At 56.6% G+C, this 15478-nt stretch overlaps 1 long non-coding RNA gene across 1 annotated transcript; it reads left to right on the forward strand.

Moving 5' to 3' along the window:
* The first annotated feature begins 6542 nt into the window (after positions 1–6542).
* On the forward strand, positions 6543–8713 carry LOC132390322 (uncharacterized). Its single transcript, XR_009510864.1, has 4 exons — positions 6543–6653; positions 6807–6977; positions 7279–7446; positions 7610–8713. It is a non-coding gene; the product is annotated as an uncharacterized LOC132390322 (long non-coding RNA).
* The last annotated feature ends 6765 nt before the right edge of the window (positions 8714–15478 follow it).

Consider the following 15478-nt stretch of genomic DNA (forward strand, 5'->3'; position numbering starts at 1 on the left):
CGTCCCCCTTCCTCCTGTGGGGTCTCCACTCCCCGTCCCCGTTCCTCCTGTGGGATCTCCCCTCCCCAATCCCCTTCCTCCTGTGGGGTCTCCTCCCCGACCACCTTCCTCCTGTACGGTCTCTCCTCCCCGACCCCCTTCCCCCTGTGGGATCTTCCCTCCCCGTCCCCGTTCCTCCAGAGTGATGTCTCCTCCTCGTCCCCCTTCCTCCTGTGGGATCTCTCTTCCCAATCCCCCTTCCTCCTTTGGGATCTCTCTTCCCCATCCCCCTTCCTCCTGTGGGATCGCTCTTCCCAATCCCCCTTCCTCCTCTGGGATCTCTCTTCCCCATCACCCTTCCTCCTGTGGGATCTCTCTTGCCCATCACCCTTCCTCCTGTGGGACCTCCCCACCCCGTCCCCATTCCTGCTGTGAGACCTCTCCTCCCCGTCCCCCTTCCTCCTGTGGGATCTCTGCTCCCCGTCCACCTTCCTGCTGTGGTATCTCCCCTCCCTGTCCCCCTTCCTCCTGTGGCTCTCCACACCGACCCCCTTCCTCCTGTGGGGTCTCCTCCCCGACCCCCTACCTCCTGTGGGGTCTCTCCTCCCCGACCGCCTTCCTCCTGTACGGACTCTCCTCCAGGTCCCCCTTCCACCTGAGAGGTCTCTCCTCCCCGTCCCACTTCCTCCTGAGGGGTCTCTCCTCCCCGTCCCCCTTCCTCCTTTGGGGTCTCTCCTCCCCGTCCCACTTCTTCCTGTGGGGTCTCCCCTCCCCATCCCCCTTCCACCTGTGGGGTCTCTCCTTCCCGTCCCCCTTCCTCCTGTGGGGTCTCCCTTCCTCATCCCCTTCCCTCTGGGATCTCCCTTCCCCGTCCCCCTTCCTCCTCTGGGATCTCCCTTCCCCGTCCCCCTTCCTCCTCTGGGATCTCCCCTCCCCGTCCCCGTTCCTCCTGTGGGATCTCTCCTCCCCGGCCCCCTTCCTGCTGAGGGATCTCTTTTCCCCGTCCCCCTTCCTCCTGAGGGATCTCCTCCCCGTCCCCCTTCCTCCTGTGGGGTCTCTCCTCCCCGTCCCCCTTCCTCCTGTGGGGTCTCTCCTCCCCGTCCCCCTTCCTCCTGTGGGGTCTCTCATCCCCGTCCCCCTTCCTCCTGTGGGGTCTCTCCTCCCCGTCCCCCTTCCTCCTGTGGCGTCTCTCCTCCCGGTCCCCCTTCCTCCAGTGGGTTCTCTCCTCCCCGTCCCCCTTCCCCATCCCCCTTCTTCCTCTGGGATCTCCCTTCCCCGTCCCCCTTCCTCCTCTGGGATCTCCCTTCCCCGTCCCCCTTCCTCCTCTGGGATCTCCCCTCCCCGTCCCCGTTCCTCCTGTGGGATCTCTCCTCCCCGGCCCCCTTCCTGCTGAGGGATCTCTTCTCCCCGTCCCCCTTCCTCCTGAGGGATCTCCTCCCCGTCCCCCTTCCTCCTGTGGGGTCTCTCCTCCCCGTCCCCCTTCCTCCTGTGGGGTCTCTCCTCCCCGTCCCCCTTCCTCCTGAGGGATATTCCTCCCCGTCCCCCTTCCTCCTGAGGGATCTCTCCTCCCCGTCCCCCTTCCTTCTGTGGGGACTCTCCTCCCCGTCCCCCTTCCTCCTGTGGGGTCTCACTTCCCCGTCCCCCTTCCTCCTGTGGGGTCTCTCTTCCCCATCACCCTTCCTCCTGTGGAATCTCTCTTCCCCATCCCCCTTCCCCCTGTGGGATCTCTCCTCCCCGTCCACCTTCCTCCTGTGGGATCTCTCCTTCCCGTCCACCTTCCTCCTGTGGGGTCTCCCCTCCCCGTCCCCCTTCCTCCTGTGGGGTCTCCACTCCCGTCCCCCTTCCTCCTGTGGGATCTCCCCTCCCCAATCCCCTTCCTCCTGTGGTGTCTCCTCCCCGACCACCTTCCTCCTGTACGGTCTCTCCTCCCCGACCCCCTTCCCCCTGTGGGATCTCCCCTCCCCGTCCCCGTTCCTCCTGAGGGATGTCTCCTCCTCGTCCCCCTTCCTCCTCTGGGATCTCTCTTCCCCATCACCCTTCCTCCTGTGGGATCTCTCTTCCCCATCACCCTTCCTCCTGTGGGACCTCCCCACCCCGTCCCCATTCCTGCTGTGAGACCTCTCCTCCCCGTCCCCCTTCCTCCTGTGGGAACTCTCCTCCCCGTCCACTTTCCTCCTGTGGGATCTCTCCTCCCCGTCCACCTTCCTGCTGTGGTATCTCCCCTCCCCGTCACCCTTCCTCCTGTGGGGTCTCCTCACCGACCCCCTTCCTCCTGTGGGGTCTCCTCCCCGACCCCCTTCCTCCTGTGGGGTTTCTCCTCCCCGACCCCCTTCCTCCTGTACGGTCTCTCCTCCAGGACCCCTTCCTCCTGAGGGGTCTCTCCTCCCCGTCCCACTTCCTCCTGAGGGGTCTCTCCTCCCCGTCCCCCTTCCTCCTTTGGCGTCTCTCCTCCCCGTCCCACTTCTTCCTGTGGGGTCGCCCCTCCCCGTCCCCCTTCCTCCTGTGGGATCTCACTTCCCCGTCCCCCTTCCTCCTCTGGGATCTCCCTTCCCCGTCCCCCTTCCTCCTCTGGGATCTCCCCTCCCCGTCCCCGTTCCTCCTGTGGGGTCTCCTCCCCGACCACCTTCCTCCTGTACGGTCTCTCCTCCCTGACCCCCTTCACCCTGTGGGATCTCCTCTCCCCGTCCCCGTTCCTCCTGAGGGATGTCTCCTCCTCGTCCACCTTCCTCCTGTGGGATCTCTCTTCCAATCCCCCTTCCTCCTTTGGGATCTCTCTTCCCCATCTCCCTTCCTCCTGTGGGATCTCTCTTCCCAATCCCCCTTCCTCCTCTGGGATCTCTCTTCCCCATCACCCTTCCTCCTGTGGGATCTCTCTTCCCCATCACCCTTCCTCCTGTGGGACCTCCCCACCCCTTCCCCATTCCTGCTGTGAGACCTCTCCTCCCCGTCCCCCTTCCTCCTGTGGGGTCTCTCCTCCCCGTCCCCCTTCCTCCTGAGGGATCTTCCTCCCCATCCCTCTTCCTCCTGAGGGATCTCTCCTCCCCGTCCCCCTGTGGGGACTCTCCTCCCCGTCCCCCTTCCTCCTGTGGGGTCTCACTTCCCCGTCCCCCTTCCTCCTGTGGGGTCTCTCTTCCCCATCACCCTTCCTCCTGTGGGATCTCTCTTCCCCATCCCCCTTCCCCCTGTGGGATCTCTCCTCCCGTCCACCTTCCTCCTGTGGGATCTCTGCTCCCTGTCCACCTTCCTCCTGTGGGATAATCTCCTCCCCGTCCACCTTCCTCCTGTGGGGTCTCCACTCCCCATCCCCCTTCCTCCTGTGGGATCTCCCCTCCCCAATCCCCTTCCTCCTGTGGTGTCTCCCCTCCCCGTCCCCCTTCCTCCTGTGGGGTCTCCACTCCCCGTCCCCCTTCCTCCTGTGGGATCTCCCCTCCCCAATCGCCTTCCTCCTGTGGGGTCTCCTCCCCGACCACCTTCCTCCTGTACGGTCTCTCCTCCCCGACCCCCTTCCTCCGGTGGGGTCTCTCCTCCCCGTCCCTCTTCCTCCTGTGAGATCTCCCCTCCCCGTCCACCTTCCACCTGTGGGATCTCCCGTCCCCGTCCACCTTCCTCCTGTGGGATCTCTGCTCCCTGTCCTCCTTCCTCCTGTGGGATCTCTTCCCCGTCCCCCTTCCTCCTGTGGGATCTCTTCCCCGACCCCCCTCCTCCTGTGGGAACTCTGCTCCCCGTCACCCCTCATCCTGTGGGATCTCTCCTCCCCATCCCGCTTCCTCCTGTGGGATCTCTCCTCCCCGTCCCCCTTCCTCCTGTGGGGTCTCTCCTCCCCGTCCCCCTTCCTCCTGTACGGTCTCTCCTCCCCGTCCCCCTTCCTCCTGTGGGATCTCCCCTCCCCGTCCCCCTTCCTCCTGTGGCGTCTCTCCTCCCCGTCCCCCTTCCTCCTGTGGGGTCTCTCTTCTCCGTCCCCCTTCCTCCCTTCCTCCTGTGGGATCTCTCTTCCCCGTCCCACTTCCCCCTGTGGGATCTCTCCTCCCTATCCCCCTTCCTCCTGTGGGATCTCTCCTCCCCGTCCACCTTCCTCCTGTGGGATCTCTACTCCCTGTCCATCTTCCTCCTGTGGGATCTCTCCTCCCGTCCACCTTCCTCCTGTGGGATCTCTCCTCCCCGTCCACCTTCCTCCTGTGGGATCTCTCCTCCCCGTCCCCCCTTCCTCCTGAGGAATCTCTCCTCCCCGTCCCCCTTCCTCCTGTGGGGTCTCTCCTCCCCGTCCCCCTTCCTCCTGTGGGGTCTCCTCCCCGACCCCTTCCTCCTGTGGGGTCTCTCCTCCCGACCCCCTTCCTCCTGTACGGTCTCTCCTCCAGGTCCCCCTTCCTCCTGTACGGTCTCCTCCCCGTCCCCCTTCCTCCTGTGGGGTCTCCCCTCCCCGTCCCCCTTCCTCCTGTGGGGTCTCTCCTCCCCGACCCCCTTCCTCCTGTACGGTCTCTCCTCCAGGTCCCCCTTCCTCCTGTACGGTCTCCTCCCCGACCCCCTTCCTCCTGTGGGGTCTCTCCTCCCCGACCCCCTTCCTCCTGTACGGTCTCTCCTCCAGGTCCCCCTTCCTCCTGTACGGTCTCCTCCCCGTCCCCCCTTCCTCCTGTGGGGTCTCCCCTCCCCTTCTCCCTTCCTCCTGAGGGGAGACCCCCCCTCCCCGTCCCGCTTCCTCCTGTGGGATCTCTCTTCCCCATCCCCTTCCTCCAAGATGCTATGGTAAAAGAGATAGAATTGCGATCACTATCTCCAAAATGCTGTCCCACTGAGAGATCTGACACCTGACCAGGTTCGTTTCCCAAAACCAGATCAAGTACAGCCTCTCCTCTTGTAGGCTTATGTACATATTTCTTCAAGAAACCTTCCTGAACACACTTCACAAATTCCACCCATCGACACCCCTCACTCTAGGGAGATGCTAATCAATAGTTGGGAAATTAAAATCTCCCACTTCAACAACCCTGTTATTGTTACTCCTTTCCAGAATCGGTCTCCCTATCTGCTCCTCGATGTCCCTGTTACTGTTGGGTGGTCTATACAATACACCCAGTAGAGTTATTGACCCTTCCTGTTCGTAACTTCCACCCACAGAGACTCACTCAGACACAGACAATCATTTATTTTATTCAGCATACTCCTTGCATTAAAATAGACACATCTCAAACCATCGGACCGAGTGCCTCCCTTCTCTATCACCTGCGTATCCTGCCTTTCACACTGTCTCCAAATTCTCTCTATTTCTGAGCCGACCTGCCTCTCCTCCATCACATCAATTTGGTTCCCTCCCAATTCTAGTTTAAACTCTCCCCAGTAGCCTTAGCAAACCTTGCTGTCCGTATATTAATATACGGGATTCAAGTGCAACCTGTCATTTTTGTACAGGTCACACCTGCTCCAAAAGAGGTCCCAATGATCCAGAAATCTGAATCCCTGCCTCCTGCTCCAATCCCTCGGCCACGCGTTTATCCTCCACCTCATCCGAATCTTATTCTCACTGTCACGTGGGACAAACAGTAATTCCGAGATCACTACCTTTGAGGTCCTGCTTCTCAAATTACTTCCTAACTCCCTGTAGTCTGTTTTCAGGACCTCTTCCCTTTTCCTACCAATGTCACTGGTACCAATATGTACCACGACCTCCAGTTGTTCTCCCTCCCACTGCAAGATATCTTGGACGTGATCAGGAACATCCTGGCCCTGGAAACTGGGAGGCAAACTACCATCCGAGTTTCTTTACTGCGTCCACAGAATTGTCTGTCTGACCCCCTAGCTATAGTCCCCTATCTCTGCTGCCATCCTCTTCCTTTCCCCACCCTCCTGAGCCACAGGGCCAGACTGTGCCAGAGGTGCAGCTGTTGTTGCTCCCTCTCCAGCAGTACTCGAACCGGAGTACTTATTGTCAAGGGGAACAGCCACTGGGGTATTCACTAGTACCTGCTTCTTGCCCTTCCCTCTCCTGACTGTGACCCACTTCTTCAGTCTCCCGTGGCCCCGGAGTGACCACCTGCCTGTAACTCCTCTCTATCACCTCCTCGCTCTCCCTGACCAGACGAAGGTCATCGAGCTGCATCTCCAGTTCCCTAACTCGGTCCCTGAGGATCTGCAGCTCGACACACCGGGTGCAGATGTTGCCGTCCGGGAGGCTGGGAGTCTCCAGGATCTCCCACATCTGACACCGAGCACAGAAACCCAGCCTCACACACATACTCTCTGTCTGTATCATAAACAGATAACCTACCTCGCCTCGACCCTTTATCGCCGAAGCCCCGTTGTGCCAAAGCCTTCCTACTCTGTCTCCCGCTCCTCTGACGCTCGCTCTGTAAATCTGTCTTCCTTTTAAACTCTTCTCGCTGTTCTCACTGGCCGACTTGCCCAGCCGTGCTGAAGAAAAAAATCAGTAATTGTGTTACTGATAAACACTGGGGATTTGTACCGTCTCCTGTCTCTCTGTGTCCTTCACCCTCACTCTCTCTCATCTCCAGGCTGAGGGAGGTCGGTCTCACAGATTCTGGTGCCGAGGATCTCGTCTCCACTCTCAGTGCAAACCCATCACTGACGGAGCTGGACCTGAGTGGTAATAAACTGGGAGATTCAGGAGTGAAACTGGTGTCTGTGGCTCTGAGGAACCCGGAGTGTAAAATACAGACACTGGGGTAAGTACCAGACTGTGGGAGATTGTGTTTACAGTCACTGGGTGTCTGACACTGAACATTAATGTGATCAGTAATTGTGTTACTGATAAACACTGGGGATTTGTACCGTCTCCTGTCTCTCTGTGTCCTTCACCCTCACTCTCTCATCTCCAGGCTGAGGAATGTCGGTCTCACAGATTCTGGTGTCGAGGATCTCGTCTCCGCTCTCAGTACAAAACCATCACTGACGGATCTGGACCTGAGTGAAAATAAACTGGGAGATTCAGGAGTGAAACTGGTGTCTGCGGCTCTGAGGAACCCAGAGTGTAAAATACAGAAGCTGCAGTAAGTACCAGACTGTGGGAGATTGTGTTTACAGTCACTGGGTGTCTGACACTGAACATTAATGTGATCAGTAATTGTGTTACTGATAAACACTGGGGATTTGTACCGTCTCCTGTCTCTCTCTGTGTCCTTCACCCTCACTCTCTCTCATCTCCAGACTGTGGGAGATTGTGTTTACAGTCACTGAGTGTCTGACACTGAACATTAATGTGATCAGTAATTGTGTTACTGATAAACACTGGGGATTTGTACCGTCTCCTGTCTCTCTGTGTCCTTCACCCTCACTCTCTCTCATCTCCAGGCTGATCCATGTCGGTCTCACAGATTCTGGTGCCGAGGATCTCGTCTCCACTCTCAGTACAAACCCATCACTGACGGATCTGGGCCTGGGATTCAACTCTCTGACAGACCGATCTGTCCCCGGTCTCCGCCGCCTCATAGTGACCCTCCCGAGTCTGGAGTTGATCTGGTCAGTGTTTGTATTAATGTTGAATGTGATAAAATATCAGCGGATCCGCGGGTTTTCTGGTGATATTTGTCTGTGAGTGTTGTTGAAACATTAACCCCGGTCCCTGTTACTGACACTGTTGTGTGATCTGTTTATTTCATCTTTATTCTCCCATCTGTTTCAGGCTGTTGGGGAATCGGTTCAGTGAGACCGGGGAGAAGGAACTGAGATCTCTGCAGGGATTCAGACCCGGACTGACAGTGGATCTGTGAAAATCTGAATGTGTGAACATCTGAATGTGGTGAATCGGTTCAGTGAGACCGGGATGAAGGAACTGAGATCTCTGCAGGGAGTCAGAACCGGACTGAGAGTGGATCTGAGAACATCTGAATGTGGTGAATCGGTTCAGTGAGACCGGGATGAAGGAACTGAGATCTCTACAGGAACCCAGACCTGGACTGATGGTGGATCTGTGAACATCTGAATGTGTGAACATCTGAATGTGGTGAATCGGTTCAGTGAGACCGGGATGAAGGAACTGGGATCTCTGCAGGAACCCAGACCCGGACTGAGAGTGGATCTGTGAACATCTGAATGTGGTGAATCGGTTCAGTGAGACCGGGATGAAGGAACTGGGATCTCTGCAGGAACCCAGACCCGGACTGAGAGTGGATCTGTGAACATCTGAATGTGGTGAATCGGTTCAGTGGGACCGGGATGAAGGAACTGCGATCTCTACAGGAACCCAGACCCGGACTGAGAGTGGATCTGTGAACATCTGAATGTGGTGAATCGGTTCAGTGAGACCGGGAGGAAGGAACTGAGATCTCTACAGGAACCCAGACCCGGACTGAGAGTGGATCTGTGAACATCTGAATGTGGTGAATCGGTTCAGTGAGACCGGGGAGAAGGAACTGAGATCTCTGGAGGAACCCAGACCCGGACTGAGAGTGGATCTGTGAACATCTGAATGTGATGAATCGGTTCAGTGACACCGGGATGAAGGAACTGAGATCTCTACAGGAACCCAGACCCGGACTGATGGTGGATCTGTGAACATCTGAATGTGGTGAATCGGTTCAGTGAGACCGGGATGAAGGAACTGAGATCTCTACAGGAACCCAGACCCGGACTGAGAGTGACCATGTGAACATCTGATTGTGGTGAATCGGTTCAGTGAGACAGGGATGAAGGAACTGAGATCTCTACAGGAACCCAGACCCGGACTGATGGTGGATCTGAACATCTGAATGTGGGGAATCGGTTCAGTGAGACCGGGATGAAGGAACTGAGATCGGGATGAAGGAACTGAGATCTCTACAGGAACCCAGACCCGGACTGAGAGTGGATCTGTGGACATCTGAATGTGGTGAATCGGTTCAGTGAGACCGGGGGAAGGAACTGAGATCTCTACAGGAGTCAGACCCGGACTGAGAGTGGATCTGTGAACATCTGAATGTGGTGAATCGGTTCAGTGACACCGGGATGAAGGAACTGAGATCTCTACAGGAACCCAGACCCGGACTGAGAGAGGATCTGTGAACATCTGAATGTGGGGAATCGGTTCAGTGAGACCGGGATGAAGGAACTGCGATCTCTACAGGAACCCAGACCCGGACTGAGAGTGGATCTGTGAACATCTGAATGTGGTGAATCGGTTCAGTGAGACCGGGAGGAAGGAACTGAGATCTCTACAGGAACCCAGACCCGGACTGAGAGTGGATCTGTGAACATCTGAATGTGGTGAATCGGTTCAGTGAGACCGGGGAGAAGGAACTGAGATCTCTGGAGGAACCCAGACCCGGACTGAGAGTGGATCTGTGAACATCTGAATGTGATGAATCGGTTCAGTGACACCGGGATGAAGGAACTGAGATCTCTACAGGAACCCAGACCCGGACTGATGGTGGATCTGTGAACATCTGAATGTGGTGAATCGGTTCAGTGAGACCGGGATGAAGGAACTGAGATCTCTACAGGAACCCAGACCCGGACTGAGAGTGGATCTGTGAACATCTGAATGTGGTGAATCGGTTCAGTGAGACCGGGGGGAAGGAACTGAGATCTCTACAGGAACCCAGACCCGGACTGAGAGTGGATCTGTGAACATCTGAATGTGGTGAATCGGTTCAGTGAGACCGGGATGAAGGAACTGAGATCTCTGCAGGAAACCAGACACGGACTGACAGTGATGGTGGATCCTGTGAACATCCCCGCCCGCGGGATGGGGACATTTGGCCGACTCCCCGGCCCTCCCCTTTAACTCCCGCCCTTACCTTTAACGGCCGCGCGCCGGGGCTGATTCCCAACGGTTTTAAGGGAACCGGCTCGGGCCTCGCGCTGTGTGCGTCGCTCGCAGCGGTCCCGCAGTGACGTGTTTCCGCCTGTTGTCCGGCGGGACAGCTTCCGCCGGAAGTGCGTGATCGAAACTCCCCACGTGGCACCCCGGGGAATTACCCGGACAGGAAGAGCCCAGGGTCCGGGGCTGAGTCTGGGACACCGGTGTCCCGGGGTGGGGGCGGATGATCCCGGGAGAGAATCTTTTTGCCCCCTTTGCTGAGGACGGTGCATTCGGCAGCCTGGCCGATATAATGATGTTAAATGGACAAATCCCTCGGCAGTGACCCTGGATCTGCAGCGATCCCGGACACGGCCCGGAAGTGTGATTTTATAATCATCGGTTCCCCAATGCAGAGTGACGGTGAGAAACGGGACTGATTATTGTCGCCGGTCAGTTAATTGTGTGTGACTGTGAGTGAGTCGGGAGCAGCTTATTTATTCCCGCACGTCAGCAGCTCACACATTGTTTCATTTACATTTGTAAATTTACTCACACTCGGGACCAGACACAGAGAGAATTGTCCTCCACACCGGCCCATCACACAGTCCCGGGGTAGACACAGAGTGAATCTCCCTCCACACCGTCAAATCACACACTCCCGGGGTCAGACACAGAGTGAATCTCCCTCCACACTGTCCCATCACACACTCCCGGGGTCAGACACAGAGTGAATCTCCCTCCACACCGTCCCATCACACACTCCTGGGATCAGACACAGAGTGAATCTCCCTCCACACCGTCCCATCACACACTCCCGGGGTCAGACACAGAGAGAATTGTCCTCCACACCGTCCCATCACACACTCCCGGGGTCAGACACAGAGTGAATCTCCCTCCACACCGTCCCATCTCACACTCCCGGGACCAGACACAGAGTGAATCTCCCTCCACACCGTCCCATCACACACTCCCGGGGTCAGACACAGAGTGAATCTCCCTCCACACCGTCCCATCACACACTCCCGGGACCAGACACAGAGTGAATCTCCCTCCACACCGTCCCATCACACACTCCCGGGGTCAGACACAGAGTGAATCTCCCTCCGCACCGTCCCATTACACACTCCCGGGGTCAGACACAGAGTGAATCTCCCTCCACACCGTCCCATCACACACTCCCGGGGTCAGACACAGAGTGAATCTCCCTCCACACTGTCCCATCACACACTCCCGGGGTCAGACACAGAGTGAATCTCCCTCCACACTGTCCCATCACACACTTGCAATGCCAAACACACAGTGAAGTTCCGTCTGCACCATTCCATCACTCAATTAATCCCACCCTGCAAAATCTTATTTCAGGGAAGCAGGCACCATCAATTTGCGGGAGACTCCCGGAACTCCCGGGAGAGGTGTGATGTCTGCAGTAGAGTAGCTCCTTAGCGGCCAGCCAGCTAGTTGAAATAGCGTTAGCTATGCTAATGAACGAATGACACCCGTTAAACTCACCTCAACAGTGATTTAATCCCCCATGGGCAATAGAAAAGTCACTGTTGCAAACAGTGCAGCGAGCAACACGGTCATTATTCCTGACCCCTATTCGGCAGGGGTACACTTCAGTGTAGTCTGGGGTGAAGTACGTTTTGTATTTTCTTTTTTTTTAAATACTCTGCCATGGAGCGCTCCCTCCTTCTCCCTCCCCCTTTCTCCCTCTCCCTCCCTCTCTTTCTCTCCCCCTCTCAAAAAAATCGATTTGCGGGGGATTGTTTATAATTCGCGGGCATCAGGGAGCCGCTCACAATATGCGGGAGACTCCCGGAACTTCCGGGAGAGGTGGGATGTCCGACGCTTCACTTGAAATGGCCGCTGAGGAGGGAGTGACGGCTTTGGAAGAAGTGAGCACAAGAGAGGGAGGGTCGCGCTGATTTAAAATGGGCGAATCCTTGGTTATTGCGGCCGGCACGGATGGAGTGAGACACTGACTTACAATGGCCACTGTCACACTCAGAATCTATGGCGAAGGAACGTGCGGTGCCCATGGATACAATCCCGGGATCGAGTGTGTTATTGATTATAATAACAGTATTTTAATTTTTGTTTTATATTGTCTTGGGCGTTGTACATATGTTTTAAGTCCAATAATTTTGTCATTGAATAAACTAATGTATATATATCAGATATTCACACATACATATATACATGTGGGTTTTGGTGAGGAGGGTGAGGGGTTTGGGAGGAAGAGGAGTGATGGGACGAGGAGTGGACTGATGAGACTGTGAGCGTGGCGAAGTCACTGACTCAATAGTGGACGGAAAGGGGTGGGGCGGAAGTTCCTGTCACAAACTGGTGGCCGACATGGAGAAGATAAAGACGGGGTGAGGAGGAGAGAAACAACAGGAAGGGAGCGGGAGTGATGGGACGGGGAGGGAGGGGATGTAATGGGACGGGGGGGAGTGGTCTGATTGGACAGGGTGGGGAGTGTGGCGGATGTAATGGGACGGGAGGGAGTGGTCTGATTGGACAGGGTGGGGAGTGTGAGGGATGTAATGGGACGGGGGGGAGTGGTCTGATTGGACAGGGTGGGGAGTGTGGCGGATGTAATGGGACGGGAGGGAGTGGTCTGATTGGACAGGGTGGGGAGTGTGAGGGATGTAATGGGACGGGGGGGAGTGGTCTGATTGGACAGGGTGGGGAGTGTGAGGGATGTAATGGGACGGGGGGGAGTGGTCTGATTGGACAGGGTGGGGAGTGTGGGGGAGTGACTTTTTCAATAGTGGAGGATCAATGGGTGGTGAAGGGAGGGGGCGGGTTCGGAGACAAGGGGGAGTGGTCTGATTGGACAGGGTGCGGAGTGACGTTTTCAATAGTGGAGGATCGATGGGTGGTGACCATTTCCTTCACAAATAAGACGAACTGCAAGAAAGGGGGTGTATTCGGAGACAAGGGGGAGGACAGGGTGCGGAGTGACGTTTTCAATAGTGGAGGATCGATGGGTGGTGACCATTTCCTTCACAAATAAGACGAACTGCAAGAAAGGGGGTGTATTCGGAGACAAGGGGGAGCGGGGGGGGGGGTGGTCGGGGACGCAGGATGTGGTGGATGACGGGAGAAAGGGCAAGGGGCCAGAGAGGGGAAAGGGAGTCAGGAGTGACGGGGTGAGTAGAGGAGTGTATCACTGGGTAACAGAGAGAGAGAGAGAGAGGGCGATGAGCAGAGGTGAGGATTGGCATCGCAAAATGGCAGCCCCAAACAGCATACGATGCAGAGCATCGATATGGCGGGGAGAGGAGAGCGAGGGGAGGGAGGGAAGGGGTTTGCGAGTGGTAGGAAGGGAAGGAGGGTGACAAGATGATGAGTGTGAGGGAGTGACACACTTCGTGGTGGAGGAAGTGGGAAGGAGCGTCTCACTCTGTCACAAAATGGCTGTCGACAGTAGGTTAAATGGAGAGTCAGGAGATCGGGCACCGAGGGGAAGGAGAGGAGGGATGAGGAGATGAGATTGAATAAACAGGGAGGAAAGTGAGTGGAAGCAGAGGAAAAGGGTTTGACCCATTCTATGATGCGGCGAGAGCGGTTGTCAATGGTAACCATCACAAAATGGCCTCCAGCCAGGGTGAGATAGGCGGTGATAGAGGGGTCAGAGAGCGGAGTGTTTCAGGAGTGACGGGAGCCGAGGGTGGGAGAGGGCGTCTCGTAACAAGGGAGCAAGAACTGGGGGGTTCCCACGGGGGAGGAATGTGACTACTGGAAGAGGTTAACACCGTTACCCTCCCCTCCTCAGTCTCGAAAGCCCTGCTTTGACTTTTCTTTCGGGCTGAGCCTCAGATCGCTCTGCCCGAATCGATCAGGCTGTCCCGTGGAGTAGGGGGACGTGTCGTCACTGGGGTCTATCAAAGGCAGGAGTGGGCGCCGGCTTGCCGGAGAAGACGGAGGCGAGGTCTGGCGGTGCGGACTGGTTGGCGTGGATCACCACCATTTTCTGCAGGGGGGTGGGGGAGAGGGAGGGATCAGATTGAGGATGGGAGGGGAGAAAGAGAAGGTGAGGAGAGATGAGACACACACCCTCAGCCTCTCTCTCAGTCCCCTCTGTCCCCTCTTCTCTCTCCATCTTCCCCCACCTCTCTCCCCACCTATCCTCCTCTCTCCACCCCTCTGCCCACCCTATCCTCCCCTCTCCCCACCCTATTCTCCTCTCTCCACCGCTCCACCCTATCCTCCTCGCTCCACCCCTCTTCCCACCCTATCTTCCTCTCTCCACCCCTCCACCCTCTCCTCCTCTCCCCACCCTATCCTCCTCTCTCCACCCCTCCCCGCACCCTTTTATTCCTTTTCTGCCTCCATCTCTCTCTACCCTCCCGCTCTCTTGCTCCCTCCACACGGTGATCACCTCCCCCACCTCTTGTACTCATGCCCCATCCCTCGCCAACCTCACACACACACACACACACACACACACACACACACACACACACACACACACACACACCCGGGCACAGGAAGATCCCACTCACCACCGGAGGCTGTGCGGCGCAGCACTCGAGGTCCCTGCAGTTGGCGATGGCCGTGAGGACGGACATCACCAGCGAGATCAGGCAGTTGACCAGCAAGATCACCGTGATCCCGCTGACAAACCTCTGCGAGATTCGGTGTTTGGCGGAGAGACAGAGCAGCGGGAGCATCGGAGGAGGGAGAGAGCCAGACGGAAAGAGAGGAGTGGAGAGGGGGGGGGGGGAGAGAGAGAGAGAGAAATGGGGCGAGAGACAGAGAGGAGAGAGAGAGAGGGAGGTAGGGGCATGGGTGGAGATGGCTGGGGAAGAGAGAGGTGTGAGGGAGAGTGGGTATTGGGGTAGGCGGAGGTGGGGATACCCAGACGGGGAGGAAGAGAAGGGGGCAATGGGTGAGGAAGAGAGGGGGTGGGTGGGAGAGAGATGGGGGTAGGGAAGGGGGAGAAAGAAGAGAGGTGGCAGAGGACAGTTGATAGAGGGAGAGACATGAGAGTCAGATGGGGGAGAGAGAGGTGAGAGGCTGGAGATGAGAGTTTGGACAGGGAAGGGAGAGAAAGGTGGAAGAGAGGGGCAGAGACAGAGAGATATAGATGGACAGGGTGAGATGCGGAGAGGGGTGTAAGAGGGAGAGGGGTGAGAGACGGAGAACTTTAGCCTACGATTAATGGAACACGCCACGTTTTGGTTTATAACCATATAACAATTACAGCACGGAAACAGGCCATCTCGGCCCTTCTAGTCCGTGCCGAACACTTACTCTCACCTAGTCCCTCCGACCTGCACTCAGCCCATAACCCTCCATTCCTTTCCTGTCTATTTTTTTTAATGACAAAATCGAATCTGCCTTTACCACTTTTACTGGGAGCTGCTACCACGCAGCTGCCACTCTCTGAGTAAAGAAATTCCCCCTCGTGTTGCCCCTTAACTCTCAACTCATGTCCTCTTGTCTGAATCTCCCCTTCTCTCAATGGAAAAAGCCTATCCACGTCAACTCTATCTATCCCCCTCATGATTTTAAATACCTCTATCAAGTCAACCCCTCAGCCTTCTACGCTCCAAAGAATAAAGACCTAACTTGTTCAACGATTCCCTGTAAGTTAGGTGCTGAAACCCAGGTAACATCCTAGTAAATCGTCTCTGTACTCTCTCTATTTTGTTGACATCTTTCCTATAATTCGGTGACCAGAACTGGACAGAATACTCCAAATTCGGCCTCACCAATGCCTTGTCCAATTTTAACATTACATCCCACCTCCTATACTCAGTG

The sequence above is a fragment of the Hypanus sabinus genome, unplaced genomic scaffold, assembly GCF_030144855.1.
Source record: "Hypanus sabinus isolate sHypSab1 unplaced genomic scaffold, sHypSab1.hap1 scaffold_860, whole genome shotgun sequence".
NCBI classification, from domain to species: domain Eukaryota; kingdom Metazoa; phylum Chordata; class Chondrichthyes; order Myliobatiformes; family Dasyatidae; genus Hypanus; species Hypanus sabinus.